This window comes from Spodoptera frugiperda, chromosome 12 (genome assembly GCF_023101765.2).
Source record: "Spodoptera frugiperda isolate SF20-4 chromosome 12, AGI-APGP_CSIRO_Sfru_2.0, whole genome shotgun sequence".
Lineage (NCBI taxonomy): Eukaryota > Metazoa > Arthropoda > Insecta > Lepidoptera > Noctuidae > Spodoptera > Spodoptera frugiperda.
The window spans coordinates 11,750,592-11,777,331 of NC_064223.1; the positions used below are offsets into that span (position 1 = coordinate 11,750,592).

A 26,740-nucleotide genomic window follows, 5' to 3' on the forward strand; every position below is an offset into this window, starting at 1 on the left:
GTTAAAGTTCAGCTAGGACTGCCTCGTTGGTCGAGTGGTCGCAAATGCGATTGCTGGACCGGTCTTGGGTTTGATTCCTCGATTGAGCAAAGTATTACTGGGCTATTTTCGGCTTTTCGAAAATTTCTCAGTAGTATTACGGAGTCTGAAATTGTGCTCAGTAATAGGCTCATTCCCTATTACATGGGACTTATAACACAAATGGTGTAAAGTAAGTGTACATTGTACAGTGGCATTAAGTGCCATAATGTACAAGTGCAACTCTGCCTACCCCTTCGGGAATAAAAGACGTGACATTGCGTTGCGTTAAAGTTCAGCTGATACTTTATTCTACAAAACTAGTTTATGTATCATATCCTAGGACATGAAAGTCGCTGGTAAACCTGTTACCACTTCAATTAAAGATAAAAGGCCAATATTGGAGGCCAGCTCGTGGTCACAGCCGCTGGCAGCGGCTTAAAAAGTAAAAAATGAACACCTTTTATAGGTGGTATTGTTTACACGAAATTTGATTCTAGTACTTTGATGGAAGGTCAGTTTTTCATTATAGACAGTTTGTATCTTTAAAATATAACATCACGCCAAACTTTTAAGTACTTCAACCTTTAACTTTTAGTTTTAGTATGATGATGATCTTAAGTGATAGGAACAATAAGACACAGTAACACTTATCAAAAAGCCGGCAACGCATTTACAACTACTCTTTTTTAAGTGGTTAAAATCATCCCGTATCTTTTTCCGCCTTGGGCGAGGCGAGAGTGTCAGACTCTTACTGACTTAAACCACCCCGTTTCTACTCCTGCTTTAATCTGCTAGGCAGTCCATACCTCCAGATTTACAACTCATTGTAACGCTGATCAAACGATAATATTACAAATGTGTAAGGTTGTTTATTTGAATGATTGTCTGTCAATCACGCTGAAACTACGAAACGGATTTGTATACAAACAGGTTATGAGCTGACTAGGGTGATAAGATATTTTTATTCTACGGAAACGCGGCAGAAGCGAATCTTTAACATTAGCTTTCATATCACAAAATTACAGAATAGTGGTTTGTTACAACAAAACTAATGCCTTTGTCCGTTAAGTTCACTACTAAACTACACTAAAGTTAAAAAGCTAGCAAATAACTTGTCCAGTGTTACTTCTTTACTTAAACAACGTGTATGGGTAATTCTTCGAAATTTGATTCTTCGACTGATTCATATGGCCAAAATTTAATTCCACTTTAAGATCTGTAACACGTGTTCATATGAAAATAGATATACCAAATAACGCATAATAGAATGAGGGACTCGTTTTTAAAAAATAGTTTTCGAGATATCGACGTTCAAATATTTTCTGCCCAGATGAATCAGAAATTGTTACAGATGAATCTGTTGAACAATTGAAAATTGTATGTAAATGAGCTCTGTATTTATTTTAATTTCACATTCTTTTAATTTCTTTTTAGAATACCATTTTCAAGTACTTTCGCACAGAGAAATCACGAGCATTCATCATCACGCTTGCTCAGGGCGGATTAGCAATTTCAGACTCATATTAATTACATTCCTCAAAAAAAAAGTTTTTAAATTATAGCTATAACCTTTATAGCTAAGTTAATTTAAAAATAAGACCAGTAAAAACATGGACAACGCAACTTTTATGATTCATATGCGGTTTTGACCATACGAATCAGGCACAGATGAATCAGGATTTTGCTTACAATCATGCATAACTCATCGTATATACAGACTTCATTCTTGTCATTTTTTTACACGAATGTATAACCAAAAAGCTTCACACGAAACATAGATTAAAGTTTTAAAACTATAAAGTAAATTTTATAAAATAGGCATTATAATCAGGATGCTATGTAAACCAAACACAGATGAATCAGATATTTACCTTAGTAACACCTGGATCTAAGCCAACCAGCCGCACGTCCGCCTCCTAGCTTGTTCGTTGCACGCCTGGCTTCCCTCCGCACAGGAAGCCAGACTCTCATTATTAATACCCGACCAAGTATGGTCATTCGCAGCTTACGCCATATTAATCAGTATTATACGCCGGACACTTCTTATTTATTTATTTATAATCATACTAACATAGTTATAACGAATGCATATTTATTTTTGAAGAGGACAACTCATCTCCTTTCGATGTAATTATAATTTATATTGAAGTATCAAAAGGAAAATGCGAAATCGACTACTTTGTTCCGGAAAATGGCAAACGGACACGCCATATGAATCAGAAGAACAAGCTTTAAAAAAATATATTTTGTACCTAGACTGGAATTATTTAAAAAATATTATTTGTCCTAGTAACTGATATAGCTAAACTATACTAAAAAAAATATTACATGCCTTTTTGTTAGTTGGTTTCAAAAATATTCTCATAGACATCGAAAATTTTGTCTCTGAAGAACTACCCGTATGTTATTACAAAAGTCCATACAATGTACAAAGTTGTATTAGTTAGTTGAATTGTCCAGTGACGTCACGCTCAGGTCAGTGACTGGACACCGGTTTACTATATCTGTGTACTGTGTATATCATGTATATAGCTGTAGTTCGAACAAGAATGTAATTTATTTAATTTTATTTATTTACTTACAGATACACCTATGACTTATTCATTACCAAATGTAGTCAAATACACATACAATTTGTTCACCAATTTGCTGTGAATTTGTCACTTATATTAGTATAGTTGCCATTCACAGTTCATATCAGTTAACATTATAATCTAAACAAAACATAAAAAAAGCAATGAGATAATAAAATATGAAAAAACTACATAGAATTTAAATAAAGTCAAGAATACATTGAAATTAGAAGCTAGGTGATCGTTTATCCACTGCTGAACATAGGCCTGCCTCAATCATATGAATATCTGCTCGATTGAAAAATCGGAGAAGTGTTGCATAACCAAGCTATCACTTAATTATAGCATCAATTGAACTAAAAAATTTACCTATCCTCAAAATTTGATATTTTTCAATAATCTCCATCTCACTAAGTAAACATTACCTAATACTGAATTCCAGAATTCAGTACAAATACAGATGTAAATTGCTTATTGCCGGTTTCTGAGGAATTTATTTATACGAGTATTTACGAAAACATTCAGATTGACAAATATGTACATATAATCAGCGACCGTCATATGTTTTTGATGTGCGACATATTAAATCGGACTTAAACTGTCGTCAACTTTTTGATATTCGCATTTTGTAAGTACAGTAATTATAACGACTAGAGTACATTAGTTAATAATGATTATAAATATTTATAAACTAAGTAATTAATAATTTGGTAAACGAGCAGAATCACCTGATGTCAAGCAATCGCCGGCGCCCATGGACACCCGAAACACTAGAGGCGTTACACTTGCGTAGCCGGCCTATTGGAGATGGGTAGTCAACCTATAGTTGGTACAAAATATCTCAATTTAATTTCGGCAGTTACAACTCAGGCCAACCGCACATACTCACACTCGCACTCGTTCACAACCCTACGTCAATGTAGGTTTGACATTGGTCGGTACGTGTGTGTCCGCCGAGTAGAACATCAGTCAGTGTCTCAACCATTCGTAGCTGAAAACAAAGCAAGATGGAGGGGAACGTGACAACCAATGTCAAAGAGACATTGGCTATGTAGCTATGCTACGAAGACGTAATAGGTAAACTTTGAAACTATGTAACCGTTTCCACCGATGTTAAGCTATATAGCTGTGCGAATAAGATGTGCTATGAAGATACGCCGCCGCAAGTAGCTAGGAAGATGTGCAGCTCGAGTATGCGATGTATCGATGGTAGGGAAGTCATCCATAGCACGTATCTTTCTATTTAAAAAACATAGCTTATCTGAGTCCATTTCCTCCATTGCTAAACTATGTGTACCAATCAATATGATTGGTGGAAGCCAAACGCATCCAAATCAACGTAGCATAGCACATCTCTGGTAAAAAAGCATCCTTAGTGGAAATTTAGAGTCATTGAAAATTTAAGGGCTAAGTAAAAAGCTAACTTAAAGGAAAAAATACAAACTGCTATTTAAATCATAAGTGTCATAATATTAAGTTACACAAGCACTAGCGAACACCTTACATAATGACAACGATTATGACAGACAAACACACATTGTAACAATTATTGTAACAAGTTAAGGACAATCCATTACAATTTCCTTTCATTACGAGTGCGTAGGTAAAGTGATGAAGATATTAAACTAATGACTCCAGTCGTTACCTCCGCGCCGCCATGACACTTTCTTCTAAATGTCAGGAGACTGACAGGCGTCGTATCGGTGACACTAATTCGTTGTTTCTTATTATTATAATGGTCTTGTACTATTGTCTCGTTGGTAGAAGAGTTAGAATAATAGATGTTCAGATGAGGATTCACGTGTTGTATCTTCAGATTAGTAATTATTGTCATTGGGATTTTACTTTTTGGTGCTTTTAATATAAATGTGACTTTTACCAGAATTCAAAGAAATGTGTGGCTCATTTTTTTTAATTCTTATTAATACTTGTCTAACAATACAACCTGTAAATCACTTTCAATTTCTATGTAATATTTTCTCCACTAATATTTTTTTTATTCAAAAGTCTGAGCTTCAACTGTCACGCTAGCTAAAAATAGTACATAAGCCCAAAGCAAATCCTTAATACTTATTATAGTCTATTTTTCAGGACAACAAAAGAAGAAAATATATCACTAACGAAATAAATAAAAATACTCCGTACGATAGTCAATGCTTTCTCTTACACTACGCAGCGTAGTCACGTAGACCCGCTACGAGGTTCGTAGCATATCACGTAGCTAGTGCTACGAACCTTTTTTGGCTGGCTGGCTACAATAGGATTTCTAAGTCAATTCATTTAGCACTAACTTCGGCCAACGGCTTTTCTTGTGTAACCTAATATGTGTAAAAATCCTTCACAATGATTTAAAACATCACTCGTTCAAAAGGAAATTTGTTTCTAAAATAAGCCCCAGTGGTACCGTCTGATTCGCAGTCTTTATTTCATTCCTAACTCATCATAAATGGGATAAAAAACATCCAAGCCTTTCCTCAAGCCTATAAAACTATGAATTACATTGAACATAAAAGGGGCGTCAACAAGAAGATGATAGAAGGTTCACGAGAAATGATAACACAGTTTATAACGTCAGTGTGGGAGAGCTACATATGCTTCGGCTCGAATGGGTCGGCTCGATCGGAGTGATACCACGGTCTCACAGAAAACTGACGTGAAACAACGCTTGTGTTGTGCGTGTGTGTGTTAAACACACCACAAACTACACTTGAGAGCAAAGAAACTGAGCCACTAGCGCTATTCCTTTTTTTCATTTCTTAATAAATATTTTCTGGTTCAGGTATTTTATTAGTTGGAAACAAATATCATATGAAAGATAATTACATTACCTTTAAAATGAGAGTATTTTGTTGTAAACCGAATATTTTTTTACGCTAGTGGCTCCGTTTTTTTTTTTTTTGCTTTCAAGTAGGTATAGTATGGATCTCTCAATTATTACAAATTTTCGTAAAAGCAAGACTTCTGTGTTCATCTGTATCATAGCGACTATGAAATGTAAAATAATATAGACAAGCACTTTACGATATGGGCGTATAGTCTCAGAACACATTACACAACGCATCACATGTTTTTATACTGCTCCAAAATTATTCCTCGTGATAAATACTATCTTTAACATTTGTTTCAGACTAACTTCTTTGTATCCGCGGTTTTGCTTACGGTACCAAGATAAAACGTAGCAAATGCATTCTAAAATCTGTATGTGGGTTATATTCAAATACATATTAAGTATATCCATTAGTGGAAAGTAACAAAAATTGCATTTCATTCCCATTCATAATATTAGTAGGATGTGGGGAATAAAATATTGAACTCTTTTTTACCCGACTGCGCCAGAAGGAGGGTTATGTTTTTCGAGAGTATGTATGTATGTATGTATGTATGTATGTATGTATGTATAATTGTTTGGCACGCCCTGCAGCCTGAACGGCTTGATGGATTTTGGCTTGAGAGGTGTCGTTAGATTCGTATTTACTGTGAGAGTGACACTGAATATATCAAAGTATTAAAAAAACAAAATGGCGGATTTTTGGCGCCAAATTAGAATATTTCTTACTCTCTAGCCTAAACGGCTTGATGGATTTTGACTTGAGAGGTGTCGTTAGATTTATATTTACTGTGAGAGTGACAATGGATATATCAAAATAATAAAAAAATAAAATGGCGGACTTTTGGCGCCAAATTCGAATATTTCTCACTCTCTAGACTGAACGACTCGATGGATTTCCGCTTGATAGGGGTCGTTTGATTCGTATTTACTGTGAGAGTGACACTAGATTATATCAAAATATAAAAATAATAAAACTAAAAGACCATAAAATAAAAAAGGTAATTTAAAAAACTAAAAAACCCGACTGCGTTTCTTTATAATATTTAAATGAAAAATCCCTAAAACAAGAAAGTCATCGTAAAATTGAAGCAGTCGGGACCCATTCTAAATATGAAGACTTAGTGAGGGCACATACTTACGGCTGGCTTTTTAGAATGGGTCCCGACTGCTTCAATTTTACGATGACTTTCTTGTTTTAGGGATTTTTTTCATTTAAATATTATAAAGAAACGCAGTCAGGTTTTTTAGTTTTTTAAATTACCTTTTTTATTTAATTAATTATTATGTTATTGACTTTCGTAACTGTTTCACGAGGAACTCGACGGAATGCTGCTTATGAATATGAGCCTCTAGCATGAGTATATAGGCAAGTTACTTGTCAATGTGCGTTATTTCGATAACATGACAATTAATTTAGTATGTGCTGTTTAAAAATCAATTTAAAAAAGACTCGAAATATCCACAAGGTGTATAGTTTTATTTTTAGTAGACTGTGAAGAGTATATGCTATGTCACTAAACCGACATTCAGCCAAATCTAGTTTAGACACAATGCCAAACCAAAACCCTAGTTGAAAAAAGGGCAGAATTTACACAAGCTAAAGTCTGAATCTGAGTGATTAAATTATTCAATCCTGTCACGCGTCAGAACGACTTAACGAATGTAGAATTTGAGAATAATACTTGAATTTCAAAGTCTAGAATTATTATTATATCTTTTAGAAAACATATACGAGTAGGTAGTCATCGTGTGATAGATTTGGTTCTGTTTTCACAGAGAATGATTTATTATTTTAAATTACCAGTTCTCTGTTTATCTGTTCTCACAGAATACCCATCTGTTAATGTCAAAAAATATATATAAATCTGAAAACAAAAAAAACGTGGCCTATCAGTACACAGACACCTATTTAATTTTATTAAATTACTGCCTCACACATTAACAAAGGTTTACACACGTAATAAATAACACCTTGTATAGTCACCAGCAAATCAACCTACTTCAATGTATCAAATTACTTAATTTGATTTTCAACGTTAACACTTTAGAAATAGAATAGCAAATCCATTGTCGGATTAGGGTAGTATCACGTGCTGGTTGTCTACACAAATAAAATGTACGTACCATCTAGTTACGAAGTAAAAGGAGCACTTAAGGCAAGTGTAGACGTTCGAACATGTCTAATGGGTCGCGTGACGTCACGGTGTACCGCCCGTGAGTACCAGCATTAGGAATGTTGTTTTAGTTCCACATTGACGTGGTGACAAGACTTTGTTATGTTATGCATATCGTTTTATAAGATGTGTTGAAGATTTGTGTTGAATAATAGGTTTAGTTGACTATGCCTTTTCGGTTTCTTTTTTAGATCTTAACCATACTGAGATTTTTTCATGTTCAGATTCAGAATACTGATGGAATGCGGCGGTGTATTCTGTAACTTTTCTGGGGTTGTAGATGTTCATGTGGGGCACCGATTGCTTACCATCAGGTGATTTGTTCGTCCATCCCATACAACAAAAAGGTACTATGGCAAGCACGCAGTCCTATCGTAAGAAGTTCAGGAAGTTATACTCGTAGGTTAAACAAAGCGTTATCAAGATCCATTTTTCAGGGATAAGTTTTTCCATTGATATGATGCCACTACTATCAAAACTAAAAGTTAATTGCAAAAAGCATGGCTTGAAACTACTCAAGATCCTCGTCAAATATAATAGTTACGTAAGTAAACCGAACAACCTAATAATTTTGTATATCTCAGTAATGTAAAAATAAAAATACCTACTATGATAATGACTTGAGATAATAATACGTAAGGATTCACCTGTCTACCCCTTCTAGGAATAAAAGATATAAGTTTCTCGGTCCAAAATGTTTGCAAATGTTACCCCTTTCAGTCAGGCTTCAAGCTTCACAATTGATAAGGGCCTCAATTAGTTTAAATGTACGTTTCGTGTTGTTTTTTCAGGTTTTTTGGTCTTACCAAGAAAGAAAAAAAATTCAAAACGACATCCCGTTTCGTTGAGTTCCCAGTGGAATTTTAAAAACTTTTTTATTTGTTTTACGCTGTCGTATTTTACAAGAGAATTTTGTAAAGTTTTGTGAAATGTGTTGTGTATTTTTGTCTTTGTTTACCTAATCAGTGGTTTCCGAATAATTTTTATACCTTGGTCTGGGCCTGGCGCTTCTCGGAGCTGCAGACTACCTCGCAGGTTTACCAAGGCTCCGGGTCGAAAGCTAAGAATGGGGTGGTTCTTAATCAGTAAGAGTCTGACACTCCCTCTCGCGTCGCTGAAGGTGAAAGAACTCATTGGATGATTTCCCCCTCAAAAATAAAGGCGTGGGGCTTATCCTAGTTTACACTATGGACCTAGCTTCACTGAGAGACAGACTGACGGACAATTCAATTTGACGTTTCAAAAGTGCCTAATTACGGATTGAATAATAAAATAAATGCTTTGACTTTGACTTTGGGCATCACAGCTAAAACCAGATATATTATAGAATTGTCACATTAACAATCAACACAGCTGCGATTCTAAAAAAAGAAGAGAAAGATAATATTGTAGTGTCACAATTATAATAGAACCTGAATTTAATAAAATATGGCATCTTATAATACGACAGTGACAAAATTTAATAAAAAGAAAAAGCGGAGACAATACGCCCGTCGCTTTATCCTCACGCCCAAAATAGCCAGAATATAATTGGTGACAAGAAGTAAATACTTGAACCGCAATGTTTACGGGTCTAAAACGACAAAGTCCAACAAAATTAGCCGTTCTATCCACCGTTTCTCATTATTTCATTATCTTTTGATCAACCCTTCCCGCGCCCGTGTCAAAAAGACCAGTTAATACCCCGGCTCGAGGCATTATTCCAAAAACAATTTATTTTATACCAACCCATTTGAACAAAAGGGTTAATTATTTTTGTTCGTCAAGTTTTTTGTGTAAATTTTCGTTTATGATTGGTTAGCTGAGTTGGGGGTGTGCTAAATGGTATTAACATAATTGTACACCTTTTAATCCTCGATGAAGTTGGTAGAAGTTCTTATAATAAATATGTAACACTAGAGTTACTAGTTATGAAAGGATTTTAATGTTAGAAAGGTCTCTATTACCTTAACTCCAGACTTAATATTACGGACAATTTACTTCTTAAGAGTATTCATTTATGTTATAGTGTTAAATAAATATTACTATATAAATCTACATAAAATAAAAACTTAAATAAGTAATTAATAAATATGTACTACTTACTATATCTTAAAAGTAAATAAAAATAAAAACCCTCTATTACGCGCCCAAGATCTCGTCCGCATCACTGTCAATTGGGAACTATTCAAGAGTACTTCGTTTGACTTGGAAATCGAACCCAAGATGCCTCTACTTTAGTCACACTTTATGATCCCCATCATGTCAGTCACAAGAACGACTAAAGACATGTAAGCCACAGTAACTTCTAGGTTTGGTTGAAAGCGCTTAGTCAAAAGTACATATAAGATGCAATCAGTGTCACCGTGTGCCAAATGACGCTACAGGAAAGTTTGTTTAAAATTGTCAAGTCATTCCTCTAACATTTAGTCATACTGCACTTAGAATGCACACACCTGTTCATGTTATGCAATATTACGTCATAGGTGGACAAGATAATCTTCACACTAGTCACGTTAAAGAGTTCCCTCGATTGTCTGTCAGCTACATCATCAGGTCGACTCCAGACCCTTAATAAATTGTGGCGTTTATAAATCTTTATTGAAAAACATAATAAGTAGACACATTACTCCCTCCTATAATTTTCGTAAGTTCCCCTCAGTTTCCCTAGGATTCCATCAATCAGATCCTGACTTATTGGAAATGGGTTTCTCACGGGAGGAATTTGAAAAATCGGACTACAAATGGCGGAATAATTGGTGAACAAATAAAAAAAAAAACAAACAAATATCCGGACTGACACAGATAAAACCACAATACATAACGAGTATATATTTAAATAACATACACAGCAAATATGTACCGATATACTACCAACCTCTATCTTCATGATCCATACTATTCTCAATGGACTCCCTAACCTAATACAACCCTTAAATCCAATTAGTTTTCTACTGTAATACTACTCCGACCTATATGTTGGAAACCCAATATTATTTAATCTTTAATCTCCGTTAAGCCTGGATGGACATACAAAAAAATATCCTCGCAGTTCTGCTTGCCTGGTACCCGGCGATAGGAGACGGGATTAGAACCTGTTAACCGGTTAAGTCTGAACTGAACTAGTTCAAGAGAATTACTTGCAGTTTTAGTGAAAAATGGTTGAGTGTTACTGTTAAGTCAGATTATTCCTTGAGGTAGGTGGTAAATAAACAGTAAATACGTATAAATGGATAAATGTGTGAGTAAAAAGTTTTATTATCTTTATTTGGTCGAAAAGTTCCACCACCTCTTGACTGGAAAATTCCACTGTTTTTATTTACATAAGAAAGTTCACCATAATCTCCATCAGGCCGTGGCATCTTTCCGGTCGAGCCAGCCCATTCGTGCCGAAGCTCCCTCACTTAAATGTAGTAAGAGCCATCAGACCACCACAGATGGGGCCTAGTAGGGCTGATGTCCAATCCAGAGCTGCGGACTACCTAGCGGGTTTACCGTGGCTCCGGCTCGAAAAGCAGGAGAAGGAACGGGATGGTTTTTAGTCAGTAAGAGTCTGACACTCCCTCTCGCCTCGCCCAAGGCGGGAGAAGCCATTGGATGATTTTCCCCCCTCAAAAAAAAAATGTAGTCAAATAATTAACTTATATGACGCTCGCAACAACAGCATGTGGTGACAAAATATTCTACGAAAAAACAATATAATTCCTATGCACTATTAGTCTAGTTTAAAAACAAAACACTCCAGTGAAGCCAGTTCAATAACCCGGTACACTATTGCCGTATCGAAACAAGGCGTTGTATTCACTTAACCTATTTATAAGTTACCGAGATGACAGCTACGGTACCACGGCTACAAGCTTCTTTTGTTTCTTTTTTTTTGTTTACAAACTGCTATGTTCAATTGTTCAGTTAGCCGGTTGTTAGGTTATTATGAATTTTCTATATTTTTTTATTAGTATATGCTTTTCTAGTAACCATTTTTTTTTTCTCTTTGTAGTAACTGAAGTAAAGGTTGATCTTTATTGTCAAATTCATAAATATGTAGGTATCTTTAGTTTCTGTCACCGGCTCTGCCCGCGTTCGCCTGGCCACACCACCACATTCTACCCCTGTTCCAAATTTCATCTCGATTTCTCCAGCCGTTTTGCCGTGATGGAGTAACAAACAAATAAACATATAAATTGTAGTAGGATATGTGTAAGTATATTAAAGTAATCATTGAAGATTTACTTTCAAAAGATCACTGTATTTACTTGCAGAATTATTTTTTATACTACATTAAAAACATAATAATATTTTCTCTAAACCTGGAATCTGTTGGCTATAACCAGCTATTCAGCTAACAAAGAAATTGTTTTTATAACATTTGCAAAGTCATAAAAATCTCATCACCTGTCAATATCATTCACATAATGTCAAGGTTACACAGTTCAAAGGCTCTCTTATTAAGCTCTGCCATTCGCGAATATTTTTCACATTAAGTATAGAGATTTATCAAAATCCGTCAATGCGAGGACATTGCGAATTGATATCGTATCAGCAGGGATCGATAAATGATGATGTAGGTAGGAATTGTTACAAATATTTCTGTAGGTACTAGTTAGTAGCTGCCTACCCCAGCGTCATTTATTTCCTGGGGCTGGGGACTGCCTAGCGGGTTACCGGGGCTCCGGCTCGAAGAGCAGGAGTAGGAATGGGTTGGTTTTTAGTCAGTAAAAGTCTGACAGTCCCTCTTGTCCGTCCAAGGCAAGAGAATTGGATGATTTTCCCCCCTTAAAATAGCGTCATATATTTATTCATTAAATCAAACGCAACGTCACGCCATTATCTACGAAGGGGTAGGCAGAGGTGCCGCAATACATTGTACATTCACTTTTCACCATTTGTGAATAAGATTCATTCTTATTTGTGTAACAAATTCGTTGGCCTGTCCTTATCATGGCCTTCAGAACTCGGTTGGTTTAGTGAGATAATCGTTTAATAATATTAAGTAGAATACAACAAATCTTACCTATTCAGTTATGCAGTTTAGGTATGCCTATTAACTGGAATGAAAACGTATTTTGTTGAAAAATGCACCTTATAAACATACCCATACAGTAGACAACTTCATAAATAAAAACAAAAAGGACTCCTGTCTCCTAAAGTTTGTAACTTTAGTGCGATTAGCGCTCACAGACATTTCATCCGTTCCGCCAAGCCAGTTTGAACCTTAACACTAAGTAGGAGCAGCTATTTTCATTAAACGAAAACTTTTAATGAAATTCGTACCTTCTGTGTAGAAAGAAGCCTTTGACGTGTAATAAATAAATTAAATTAAACAATTAATTCGCACGTAGATAATGATTTAGGGTGACGGCTTGTCACGTTCACAGTATATGTAGCTATATCACATAGGTAGTCTTTCCAGTTAACACGCGAATCTGTACCATGTCCTCATTGATTTAAAGACCATAATTGGTTTTGAACGCCAGGGTCTGGTTACGTCAATCTTTATGAAGATAAAAAATGGGACGACGTCACCATCGCATCATCAGGCCGGATTGTCCTTAAAGAGGTGGACTAAATCAAGTATTTTACGTCAGTTGAATTATTATAGTCTTTTTTTAATCTGATATCGATCATTGATAGTTCGACTCATATGAAGCGCTTGGCTTCAAGTTTCCTTGTGCGAACCGCTAAGGAGTGTTTTTTTTTGCCAGAGTCTGTGTTTTAAAGGATATCTGTGTTTTCCTGGCTGTTTTCAAGGCCTTAGTGCATATGTTGCTTATGGGTTGGCGTGCTTCATCGTAGGCCGCATCATAGCTTACTACTAGGCGAAATTGTGGCCAAATGTCGACCCATTTCAAACAAAAATAAAAGTTTGGCACATATAGTAATTAATCCCACCTTATTTGTAGGGGAAAAACCATTCAATAACTTCTCCCGCCTTGGGTGACACGAGAGGGAGTATCAGACTCTTATTAACTAAAAACCACCCCGTTCCTTCTCCTGCTTTGAGCTGGAATCCCCGTAACATTTTATGTTGTCCGCAGCTCCATTAGTCTCACCCTTAAGTCTGCATTATTATCACAAAAAAAGTTAAACAAATAAATTACGAACATGGAACTTTAGACAAACTTTTATAACACAAAATATTCCAAGGTCAAAATGAAGTCAGTATAACACGACAACATTAAACAAAAACTGGTTAGACGACGCTCAAACCGTTATCCGTCCGTGAATGGCGACAAGTTTATCTAAAAAGCAGCTTAAGCGATACCAATTAGTTGTTAGCTGGTAGCAACACCCGATGTGATTGACACTGGCGTCGGGCGTGTCCTAATTATTGTTGTAAGGTTATACATAGTCTATTGTTTTCTATTTAACATTGGGATAATAGGATTTGTCGGGTTTATAAATGTCTTTGTTGACAAAGGAGTGTCGTTATTACAATTTGTGTTTGAAGTAAGTGAAATGCGTCATCAATCATCATAGTCCAATTTGGAGAGTATAGAAACTTCATGATAGTTCAAGTTAGTCTTAAGATTTTAATACACATAATTTTCAAATTTTCGGAAAAAGTTAACTTTTTTGCAACAAGCTACTTAATTACATAATATTAAACTAAGTTATAATTAAGTGTGGGAGAGCCATGCTTCGGCACGAATGGGCCGGCTCGACCGGAGTGATACCATCATCGGCATCACTGAAAACCGAAGTGAAACAACGCTTGTATTATGTTTCGTTGTTTGAGTGAGGTTACCGGAGGCCCTTGCCCATCTTCTCAATTCCCGATTTCCTAACCCCCATAAGGCCGGCAACGCACTTGTAACGCCTCTGTTGTTTCGGGTGACCATGAGCAACGGCGATTGCTTACCATCAGCCGATACGTCCGGTCATTTGTCGGCTTGTACTATAAAAAAAATGCGGATAAGTTTTTCTGACGATGACTTTCCTAATACTTACTCTTAATCGTCCCATTAAAAGGGGAAAAAGGTCTACGCTACTTCCATTTCACTATGCTTTGTGAAACCCTGTTTTCGTTATAAAAATAGCCTTAACATTACTCACTTCATTGTTAAAACATTTAGACCAATTCCCGTGAACTAATTTATTTAAATAGAACCAACAATAGAACAACAATGAATTAATTCTGATTACCGATGATGCATTAAAATTGCAGTATTAAAAATTATGTGATTCAACTAAGTATACATAGCCTACGAGTATGTATACTATCAAGGAAATATATAACACCTTTGAATCGTAAACGCAGGGTCTCCCCGAGCGATTGTCACTTCATGAATAAACGTACGTCGGTTATAATTATAATAATATAATATGACTCATAAATCGTGATTCGTTATCTATACATATAATAAAATCGTAGAAAAGTGCTGTCTATACATTGAAAATAAAAATAAAAAAAATAGCAGGGGTTATTGTTATGTCGATGTCGAACCCAAAAATGTAATTAACTTTTTTTTTGTCTGTTTGTCTGTTTGTCTGTTTGTCTGTTTGTCTGTTCGTCTGTGCGCGCTAATCTCAGAAACGGCTGATCCGAGTTGGATGCGGTTTTCACGAATATATTGTGGGATGCTTAAATTTACATTTAGTGTTTGTTTCATGTCAATCGGTTCATAAATAAAAAAGTTATGTCAAATTAAAGAATCACGTCGAACACTATTCTATGCTTATACCATTAATCTCCGCAACTATTTGACGGATTTGGTTGAAATTTGGTACAGATATAGTTTAGAACCTTAGAAAGGACATAGATATATTTTTATTTCAAAAATCAAAAAATAAAAATAAGAAATAAATTATTTATAAATAATTCTATGTCGATCGTTACACGACTTCGGTTCATGTTATTGTTTTAATTCATCGAAAAAAAGTAAATAAATAGTAAAAAGGTATGAAAAAAATAATATCAATATAATAAAACATTTAGTACAAAGAAAATGCTCTAACGGAGTATAGATAATTCTATGTCGATCCTTACACGACTTCGGTTCATGTTATTGTTTTAATTCATCGAAAAAAAGTAAATAAATAGTAAAAAGGTATGAAAAAAATAATATCAATATAATTAAACTTTTAGTACAAAGAAAATGCCCGAACGGAATATAAATAAATAATCCAAGTTGTCTTTATCCTCGATAGATGGCGTTGGGATCGAAATAGATCGCGCTATGGTTTCGTTACATTCATTTGGTTGGGTATCGGCCGAGCGCTTCGGTACTATCGTAGAAAAAGTGTATTATCAGTCGTATGATTATTTGTCTGTAGTGGTCCTGCTGTTTCGTATATTCTAAATTGGTTTCGTTGTATTTGTCAATTAATAAGTTTATTTGTTGGGTTTTCCTGGTTTTTTGGTTAAACTATTTAACGTAGGTTTAGTTTGATATCGATTATTAGTAGTTACTGTAGTAAGATTTTTTAATAAAATTGTTAGTCTAATTTATAAATTAATTAGATTAGATTTAAGTCGTTTCTTTTAAATTATTTAGTTTAAGCTTGGTTATTATAGCATAGAGGATAGGTTGTAATATAGTTTCTTTTTTAATTGTTATAAATTCGTAGCTTTCTTTAGTTTTAAGTTAGTTTAAGTCCGTTTTTAAACTATTTTTTCAATGCCCTAAGTGAGTATACATCTATTAAATTCAAACGCAGAGCTCATTATGTTGATTTTTGAAGAGTTCCCTGGAATATCTTCCACATCTCATTTTTGAAGAGATCCCGCGAGATCGGGAACTATGTGGTTAAAACCAAAAATTTGCCGGAAGTCACTATTCCACGCGAACGAAGTCGCGGGCAAAAGCTATGTTACAAATAAATTAACACGTAAAAAATCTAAATAACACATAGAAATATTTTTTTATTCCTTCCTGCAACTATTTAAAATATGATAGAAGCCAGTACGTGATCGTATAGAGATTAGTTATTTTTTGAGATTTAGCTGGAGAGTCTCAGAATTTAGTTGACAAATGGCAACATATGGATATGGGTTATTTAAAATCAGAACAGCAAATAGGTCGTTACGTAGGTCACTTGGTTCGAGCCCTTTTTTATTTTTGAGGGGGCAAATCATGACTTTTCCGGCTATGGGTGAGGCGAGAGGGAGTGTGACTCTTTCCACCGCCTCGTTCCTACTCCGAGCCCCGCTAAACCCGCTAGTCCGCAGCTCCAGATCAGGCAGCAGCCCTACTGGGTCCCATCTGTGGTGGTAGTAAATAGGTACAACACTGCCTCTCAGTTCTAGGAACAAAAAATACTACAACGACATAAATTATTCAAACAAACAGTCTCCTCATTTTTATTCTGTAGTAGTATGTAGTGCAGATTAATGCACTAGCACTATACATAGATACATATGTATAACTAATTACGTGTCATTAAAATAGTTGTTAGACAATAATAACAAGCATGATTGCTACCGTCGAACATTAGTACTGTCATTAACATAATACGTTACATTACAACACGCTCCTCGTTCCATAAAAAGGTGGGTAGCATTTTCGCTAGTTTGCCAGTTATGCTATAAGTCCAATTTCAATCCCGAGCCAGCCGGAGACACCACCGGAAATGCGGACTGCCTAGCGGTTTACCGGGGTTCGGACTCGAAAAGCAGGAGTAGGAACGGGGTGGATTTTAGTCAATGAGAGAGTCTGATACTCTTCGTCTCACCCAACGCGAGAGAAGTCATTGAATGATTTCCCCCCCTAAAAAAGCGTTAAGATACTAGGTATTACCAGCCTCGACATTTTTTAATGGTATAACCCGGTAAACGAACAAACGGATCACCTGATGGTAAGAAATCGTTGCCGCTCATGGACACAAGAAACACCAGAGACGTTAGAAGTGCGTTGCCAGCCTTTTGGCGGGTTAGGAATTTAAGAATCACGGCATGACTGCAGCACAGCGTTTTTTGCTTTGGAAACAATACGAAAATTCTGTAAGTGCACTAACAGTCTTTTTGTCTTAATGATATGAATTATATCAAACGACATAAAATTTTAAGTTCAAATTCCCATGACCAGTTTATAGATAGTGTAGCATACTTCACCATTCCATATATTTTGTGAGAGGTAGGAAACAATTTCGGTACCTAGCGCAGTTTAATAATTATCTTGCTCTACCTGGTACATTACCTATTAATTAGTGTAACTTATATTAAATATTCCATCTATTTATACCCAAAATCCATTTGTATGAAATATACCTTTATGTCAACCTAATTAAACTAGACTAGATATGTGTCATATTGAAATTACCGGTACCAAATATCGAATTCCTATTAGCAATTAACTGTCCTGTTCAAAGGGAAACTACCTATTTATTAGTGGTATGGATATTCAATGGTATGGATAGGGTGCTACATTTTATACCTAAACTTTATTATACCGCAAAAATACAACTAAAATATCCTATCTAAATATGATACATGAACACGTATGCCAATTGCGAAGAGTGGAGATTATGACATGCCCTCTTATTTAGAGCAAACCCGTATTCCAGCTGAGGCCTGTCACGGGCTGTTAAGGAATAAAAAAGAAAGGAAGAGAAATATCACAATATCTTAAAGAAAAGAAACATTTTAAGTATGAATAAAACTGTAAGAAAAAGATTGATGGTCAAGGAAAATGAAAGTAAAAATGTTTGCGAGGATAAAAACCCGTTACTTGAACAGAACTCGGTTTTGCAAATAGTAAAATCCAAGAAATACGTCTGTTGAATAATTGAAACAAAAAATGACGCTTGTTGATTCGTTGCATGTCATAAAATCGCCTCGTTAAGGTCGAATACGGCTTCGTCATTGGTCATTACACAGTTTAAATACCCATGTTTATTCCGTTAAAGTATGCGGAATGCGAATGTGATTGGCTATTTTTGCACATGACGTCACTGAACGATTTACGATTCCCATTTTAAATGCACATGACATTAATGTTTTGAAAAGAAATGGGAAATAGTTTTATGATGTAACATGAAACTAGACAAGTAGACATTAAATTAAAATCATTATGATTAATGTCAAATTGTGAGCAGATTTACTACGAGACACTACAATATTTAGTTACTCATAATAATATTACCTACAATTCAATCTTATAAGTGTTTATTATTATAAGTAATTTGATCCATAGGTGCAGTTTCTCACACAAACTCACCAACTCATTCAAATATGGAAACAAGTAAACATTGCCACTCATAAGCTATATAACAATAAATATTCGCCTCTTGGTATATTTAAAAAAATAAATAAACATGTAACAGCATCCTTTAAAATTATGTTGACTTGACTGCAATCGCTAAGCCAAGCACGTGTCTACTAAGAGTAGGGATTAAAGCCAACGAACCTTATTTATTGAGTAGTGGACATAATCCAGTATATTGTTTTCCTCATATTTGACATACATTGAGAAACAATTGTGTGGGAAAACAAAACAATAAATGTGGGAGAACCATGCTCCGGCACGAATGGGCCGTATCGACCTGATACCACGGCCTCACAGAAAATCGACGTGAAACAACGCTTGCGTTGTGTTTCGTTGTGTGGGTGGTTACCGGAGGCCCATTTACCACATTCCCAATCTTCTCAATCCAATTCCGCAACAACCCTTAAATTCCTAACCTCCAAAAGACAAGCAACGCACTTGTAATGCCTCTGGTGATTCGGGTGTTCATGGGCGACGCCGTTTACTTACCATTAGGTGATCCATCTGCTCGTTTACCACAAAAAAACTTTTAAAATTTATCAGATACAGGAAAACTGCAAACCAGGTAACATTAGGTAGACACTACATGTGTCGCATTCCAACGTGCCAATGAGTTTATTAGCTCTAAAGTGACGAATATATAGGGAAACCCTTTGGGGAGTTCCATGACGTTTGTTCTCTCTCCACTGAACCGAACTGTACCTAGTTAACAATGGTTCATTAGGTGTGTTTACCTAATTATATTATGCAGTAATAGTGGTAAAGGTTCGTTTAAATTAGAACCTTATTTACATAAATTATAGCAGGTTTTAATCCTCGAACAATGTAACCATTTTTATTGGTCATAATATTCTGAGTTTCATGTAATAGGGATGACTTAATTAAGGTACCTACTCAAGGAAAATTCCTAATTAAGTGGTATACTGATGACCAAAGGTCTCTTCTCGCACGGAGAAAGATTGAGCATTAATCACCACGCAATGCTCAATGTAGGTTGGCGATTACAAATATATAATTTGACTTTAAGTACAAATTTCCTTACAATGTTTTCCTTAACCGTTTGTCAGTAATGGGTATGTGCATGTACTGCATGTGATGTAGGAGATCTTAGAAAGTGCATATAATTAGGAAAAAGTCACATTGGTACTTGTAGTTGGTAGGTTTCGAACCCGCACTCTCATACATGAGAAACGGGCGTCTTAAGCCTTCGGGCCACTACGACATTACCGGACCACCGTGACTGTACCTATTTACCTATGTATCTACTCGTAATAGTGATATACTGTCTCTACCTACCCATCCAGGGCATAACGAGCCTCTTGTTACATTATTCTAATGATACAACACATACACATGATGAAATATTTCTTCAATCAAACTGATTGTATTGGCTTATCAAACATTTATATACCGACCTACAACTATAACTTATCTTACAATAATGACATCTTCATTCATATATTTCATTAAATAATTACTTATCGATTTCCAAGTTGTTTCATTTATTTTAATAACGTTTTAAGATTATAAATGTTTAAGTTTGTTTGTTTGTTTGTTTATCCGTCAATCACGCTGAAACTGCTGAACGGATTTTGTTGAAATTTGGTATACAGACAGGGTATGAACTGACGAGTGATGCGATACTTTTTATCCCACGGGAACGCAGGCAAAGCCGCTGGTAGAAGACGACGAAGTTGAAAACGACATGTTTATGAATCTTTGTATGTATATTTAACTTTCTATATGCGCAAAATGCCTGTGTTTTTGTCTTTCTTTCACCACGTAAGAGAAGCTGTTGTCAATGTCAATAACTGGTTACATATATACAAGGTAAAAGGCAAAAGAATACCATCCTGGAAAATAATTTAGAAATAATGAAGAGTATAGTTCGACAATCCAAGCAATATATACCTATCTATAATATAAAAATAAGTCGGGTTTTCCTTTCTGACGCTATAACTCCAGAACGCACGAACCGATTTCCACGGTTTTGCATTCGTTGGAAAGGTCTCGGGCTCCGTGAGGTTTATAGAAAGAAAATTTAGGAATCAATTAAGAGAAAAGCAGAGAAAACCATTGGTGGCGAAACGGAGTTAGCCGGGTTTGCTAGTATTCTATGATTTTTTAATGATATTTTAACTTTTTGCGTTATGCATACTCTATCACACCTAGATATTTCTGTTAAATTATTTAGAAAAATACTTAACTTACTTACTAAAAATTTTTGAGATTGATAGACTTATTTGCGGTAACAATTAATTTTATCAAGGAAAAGCCCTATTATTAATTTATTATTATTAATAATCATTTATTTTTCTTCCACAAAGGTGACTTAAAACTATGTTTACAAAATATATTATGTATTCAGTATATAGATTATACAATTAAGTATATTATCTTATGTTGAGTATATTATGCTCAAACCTTCTCAATGTGAGAAGAGGCTTTGGTCAGCAGTGGCCACTAATAGGCTGATAATGATGATGATGATAATATTATATTATTGTATATATTTTATTCTGAATGGAGGATATTTATATATAAATATAACATTTTTGTCATAACAAGAGATCAGAAACGCTCAATACGTATTAAAAATCACTATTGTTCAAGTAAATCATTTTCCTTAAAAATATTGTTGCAAAATAAAAACAATAAACATATTGTTTTCCTTTTATTTATAATATGTAGTTTACAATAGGCAATTATTATGGGAGGAAATTACTGAAATTTCTCAGTAGGTTATAGGACACGGATTTTGCAAATTTGACCGGTATTTGGTAATAGGCTCGACCTCTACTAGGTACCTATTATATCTAATGGCAAATGTAATATGTGAAATAAATAAGTAACTGATGAATGAGTTCTTTTCTTCTCCTCTAATAACATCTTCTGATTTGTTTCGTTGCGGGATCCAAGACAGTCATTCATTTCCCTGGGACGCGCCGGACTTCAGTGTTCCGGTGTTTTCATGTTTGTATCTACTGTAGATCCTGGCTTACAGGAGTTGCAGCGGTATGGGAGGTTGTGGCGGGCTTGTCCCAATAAAAAAAAAAAAAAAAAAAAAGTAACGGATGAAAAGTTTGTGTTACATTGTGTACTTATGTATTAGTCACTACATCTGCGAAATTTGACAGGAACGCTTTCTAAAGGTGTGGCGTTATGTATAGAATGCAGAAATAATTACGTATATAATAATAATAATACATTTTTGTGTTTCTTATTAATTAATTAAGATATATATTTTAAGTTTAAAGTTGTAAATATTTGAGTTAACTTAAATATAAATTATAGTTTCTCTTACGTACATAAGTAGGTACATATTGAACATAATACGTATATATATTCGTTTTAAATTGTTATCCATAACAATTAATTTTATTATACATACATTACATATCTGTAATGTTTTAACTTCCTACTTCTACATTAAATTGATCTCAGAATTTTTCCTGTTCGATAAACATAAAATTTTAATTGATTCCTGCATATCAATCAATTAATAATATTTTTTTATTCGACAATTAGACAAAATAGTATCACAATAAAAAAATACACTTACCTAAGCTCCACATTTAAAATGCATTCCAAAAAAACTTTGTGCCAAACAATTCTTTTTTTTTCAAAAACAAAAACAAAACAATAAACGCTATTATTTTTTAAGTTTTAAATCACTATTCAAAATAAGAACATCACTGCCGTTTGAAAAGAGAACAACCACAGACACGTGAACACTGTTTTTTTTCGTAAACTTTCCGAATTTATGCGAACGATAGCGGTATGGCGCGCGCGTGCAACATGGCCGGCGACTGGAGAAACACTGACGAACTATTATCCGCTCTTTGTAAACCGCTAGAGCTTACATCCTGATAACAGGTAACAGTATATTGTAAAATATAAAAGAATTTGTTCTCCTTTGCGTCAATAATTAAAAAAAAAAAAAACAGTTTTTTATTGCAGTTTTTTTTTTGAGGAGAAAAATCATCTAATGATTTCCGTCTTGGGTGAGGCGAGACCCCTCTCGCTCGTATCAGAGTCTTACTGACTAAAAAGCAACTTGTTTCTACTCCTGTTTTTCGAGCCGGAGGCTCGATAAACACGCTAGGTATACCGCCAATTTTATTATAGTAGGTCTTTTTTTAAGGGGGGGGGTAAATCATCCAATGACTCCTCCCGCATTGGGTAAGGTGAGAGGCAGTGTCAGACCCCTATTAACTAAAAACCACCCCGTTGCTTCTCCTGTTTTTTGAGCCGGAGCCCCGGTAACCACGCTAGGTAGTCCGCAGCTCTGATTTTATTATAGTAGGTCTAAGTTCCTAATCTGCCATTCGGAAACTGACATAATATTAGTTATTAGTCACACAGATTATCATTAAGTCTATAGGCAATTATTTTATTTCTTATTAGATTGGATTCGTGATTAATGTCCTAGGTATTGTACTTTGTTATTCGGATTTTCCGCTGGTAATTAATTCAAGGATTTATTGAGATGGATATTATTTTCATAAGATGTTTTAGGTATTATCGGTGTGTATTTTCCAAGACTACAAAACTTTATTGGTCGAAAGTTAATATTTGTAAAGTATGGTAAAAGGTTTATAAAAAAAAATCGGATGCATTTTATTTTAGTAATTACCATAATATGGTTAGTATTGTTTTAATATTCAGGTAAGAAAATAAAGATTGATTCGGTACAAATTCCGTAAGAAAAGCATATAATTTATTATAACAGTATCTACAGGACTGATGTTTTTGCCGCAAACCAAATAATTTGCTGACAACACATCTCTAGTATATCTGGCAATAATGCGTGTTCCTAACAAATGTATGTAAATTAAAAACATATGCAGCACTTAATACTATATTTAAGAAGGACCAATATTTTTTTCGGTAGATAGGAAAAAAGAATAAAAAAAGTAATATTAGCGTTTCTCTCTCGTTCTTCTCCATTCGAAGCTAAATCATCTAGCTTCACTGACGGACAGACTGACGGACAATTCAATTTGACGTTTCAAAAGTCACTAAGGGTTAATAGATTCATAAATACTTTGACTTTGACTTCGACTTTTACACATACTGCATACCTTCTAAAAACACTCAGCTTTCTTCGTCCCTTGGACAAAAACCCTAGCAGTCTTTATAATATTATTCAGTATAAAACACGTATTACACACCGTCCAAGAGTTTCAACTAAAAAGAATAACATTAGAATGTATCTCATGTCTTCAACGACAATTCAATAAATGCGCAGACATTTTATATTTACACAGATAACTAATATAAAGTGATTTTCGAACGTGAACCTTATAATTCTTCATCGTGGTTTGAAATGAGTTTTAAATGGACTTTTACGGTCAGCACCCTTAGTATGAGTTTGCTTTACGTTTAAAGTAATCGAAAAGAGAGCACATTCGGTGCTCTGATTGGCCGGCTCGAATAAATCAACCAATGGGTACTATATCATTAACTTATCTGTCAATAGAATGACTAAATAGATTTTTAACAGCTCCTAACAAAATATATAAAATTTTTGTCTTTATCATAACTATTAAGTGCAGTTTTATTACTTTCGGTACCGTAAAATCGAGTTTGTTTGACCCTAAGAGGTAATTTTGACCCAAAGTTTTAGATCAATGAAAAAGTAATATAATCTTTGCTCTACATTCCTATTGGTTATAGGATAAAAGTTATCCCTGTGGGTCAAAATAACCGAAACTTACCCGGCATTGCAGTAGATTTGCATAATAAAATTTTTACGTAGTTAAAATATTCTTCTGTTGATTATAAGGATTTTCATTCCTGGAAAGGATATTAAAAACTCATACATTTTTCTCAAAAAATATATTCACAATAAACTATTTTGAATTCTGTGACAACATTTATTATTGTCACAAGAATTACAAATCGTAAGAGATTTAGGAATTCCGTGATTCTTGACCCTCCCACGTTTTTCCGGAATCATGACATAGTAACAAGTGCATTTGTATGAGGACAAATACCTAATTCTGAATCATATTATATTTGTTTTGCCTACCTCACTTCAACAGTCATAACACGATGCAGTCGGGTGTTTGTTCAAAAAACTTTAACTTTTATTTACCAAATCATTATTCTCCCGCGTTATTAAAACATTGAACGCCGTGGTGGTCACCGGTGACCGACGTTAGCGGAGGATTTGCCTTCAACAGTTTCCTATTGGCAGTCAAAGACTTAAGCATCGTGGTAGCTTATTATCATCCTTATTTTTATTGGATTGGTTGAGAGCAGTGTCACAGCTTAATTTATTGAAACCAAATTTTGTGTTTTAATCAGTAGAATTGTTAACTTTTGGTTGGATTTGGATAACAACACCGTAAACATTCTACGATTTTTTTTTGGAGAATCACCTATTCGGTCGATTTTTACAAAACCCGGTGAAAGAGTAGCGCAACAATACTGTAGCAAACGCATTACTAAGACAAATTCTGACTTTCTGCACAGTTCGCTAGCCCAATTGAGTGTGTCTGTCGACGAATACATAAGTCTGAACTACTATTATTATGTTTCTTACGTATGAACTCTTTTTCTATTATTACATTTAAATGTTGGCACAATGTACAACAAAAACACTGGAAGAATTCGTTTTTTCCGCTGTTCGTTTTATATTTGGAAATATGAATTTAGAACTCGAAGTTGGTTTGCATTAACATATGAACGTATATTTTTCAGTGAACTGAAAAGAAAAATAAGATACAATATTTATTTTGTACATTTGGTGTGTCATGTGTGGGAGAGCCATGCTTCGGCACAAATGGGCCGACTCAACCGGAGTGACACCACGGCCTAATAGAAAACCGACGTGAAACAACTTGCATTGTGTTCTTTTTTTGTGTGAGTGAGCTTACCGGAGGCCCAATTACGCCCCTTACCCAATCTTCCCATATTTTCCGATTCCCCAAAAACTCTTAACCCAAAAGGCCGGCAACGCACTTGTAACGCCTCTGGTGTTTCAGGTGTTCATGGGCGCTGGCGATTGCTTACAATCAGGTGATCCGTCAGGTCATTTAAAATCTCTTGATATTTCGCAGAAATTTTGAAAATGAGAACTAATGCTTGACATACGTATGTATATAATTTCCGGCCACAGAAACCGAACTTTGGCCATCAAACTCGGTGCACTACCAACCGCAACAACTAAAACTGCTCTAGACTTAACCGCAACGCATTTAAACTGAAGGTCGTGTCGTATAATTGGCAGGTACAATGTATAAACATCGGTGCATTATATGTTTCATAGCGTCACGACTTTTATTCTTTGCAAAGATAGGTAACGATTGACCCTCATTAGGTCGAAGTCCATGTCATAAGCAAAAATTCACAGGTTTATGTTATTAGGTACGTACTATTTACTTTTTTATTATTATTGTTGATGGGTCGACGTTTGGCCGCTATCTCGTTTGTGGTAAGTATATCGTCTGCCAACTTGCTATTCCGAATACCACGGTTTTTAGCTTCAGCATTATGTTTTGTAGTCTATTTAGACTTCCTCTATAAATAGGCTAAACCTACCTAGGTAAGGAGAAAGACATCTCCGGGGTTGTCTGTCTATTAAGAAGACCCGGTGCCTCTTTTTGATGCAGATGGTCACCGGGGAGGTTTTAGTGAGGAAAAAATCCCACACTCCCTAGCTTTTTCCCTAAAGAGCTAGGCGAATAGAAGATTTTCTCCCGTCAATAAAAAAAAAATAGGTATGCTCGGAGAAAGACATAGGCTAATTTAGACAAAGGCGCAGGTAAATTTTAGTACTACATACTTACCTAATAGCAGGGTTCAAACCTTGACCGCTAGACTGGCCAGCCGTGACCCTGAACGTAAGGTTTATTGCAGATTATAAGGATTAGCAAAGGTTTTCTCTCACTGACCGTTTACTCACGTATTTAGCTTTCGTTGCAAATACCTTTGAAGTTCTTTACGACCCCC

The 26,740-nt window shown here is 35.1% G+C and overlaps 1 protein-coding gene across 3 annotated transcripts in view; it reads right to left on the reverse strand.

Moving 5' to 3' along the window:
• Positions 1–26,740, reverse strand: part of LOC118262938 (adenylyl cyclase 78C) — a 139,142-nt gene that overhangs the window by 74,297 nt on the left and 38,105 nt on the right. For 2 of the 3 annotated variants that reach the window (XM_050697595.1, XM_035574635.2), the window contains exon 1: positions 22,344–22,605. The exons of the other annotated variant lie outside the window; for it this stretch is intronic. The gene's annotated coding sequence lies outside the window, so the exon portion shown is untranslated. Of the gene's footprint in view, positions 1–22,343; positions 22,606–26,740 lie in introns of those variants that run through there. 3 annotated transcript variants of the gene reach the window in all.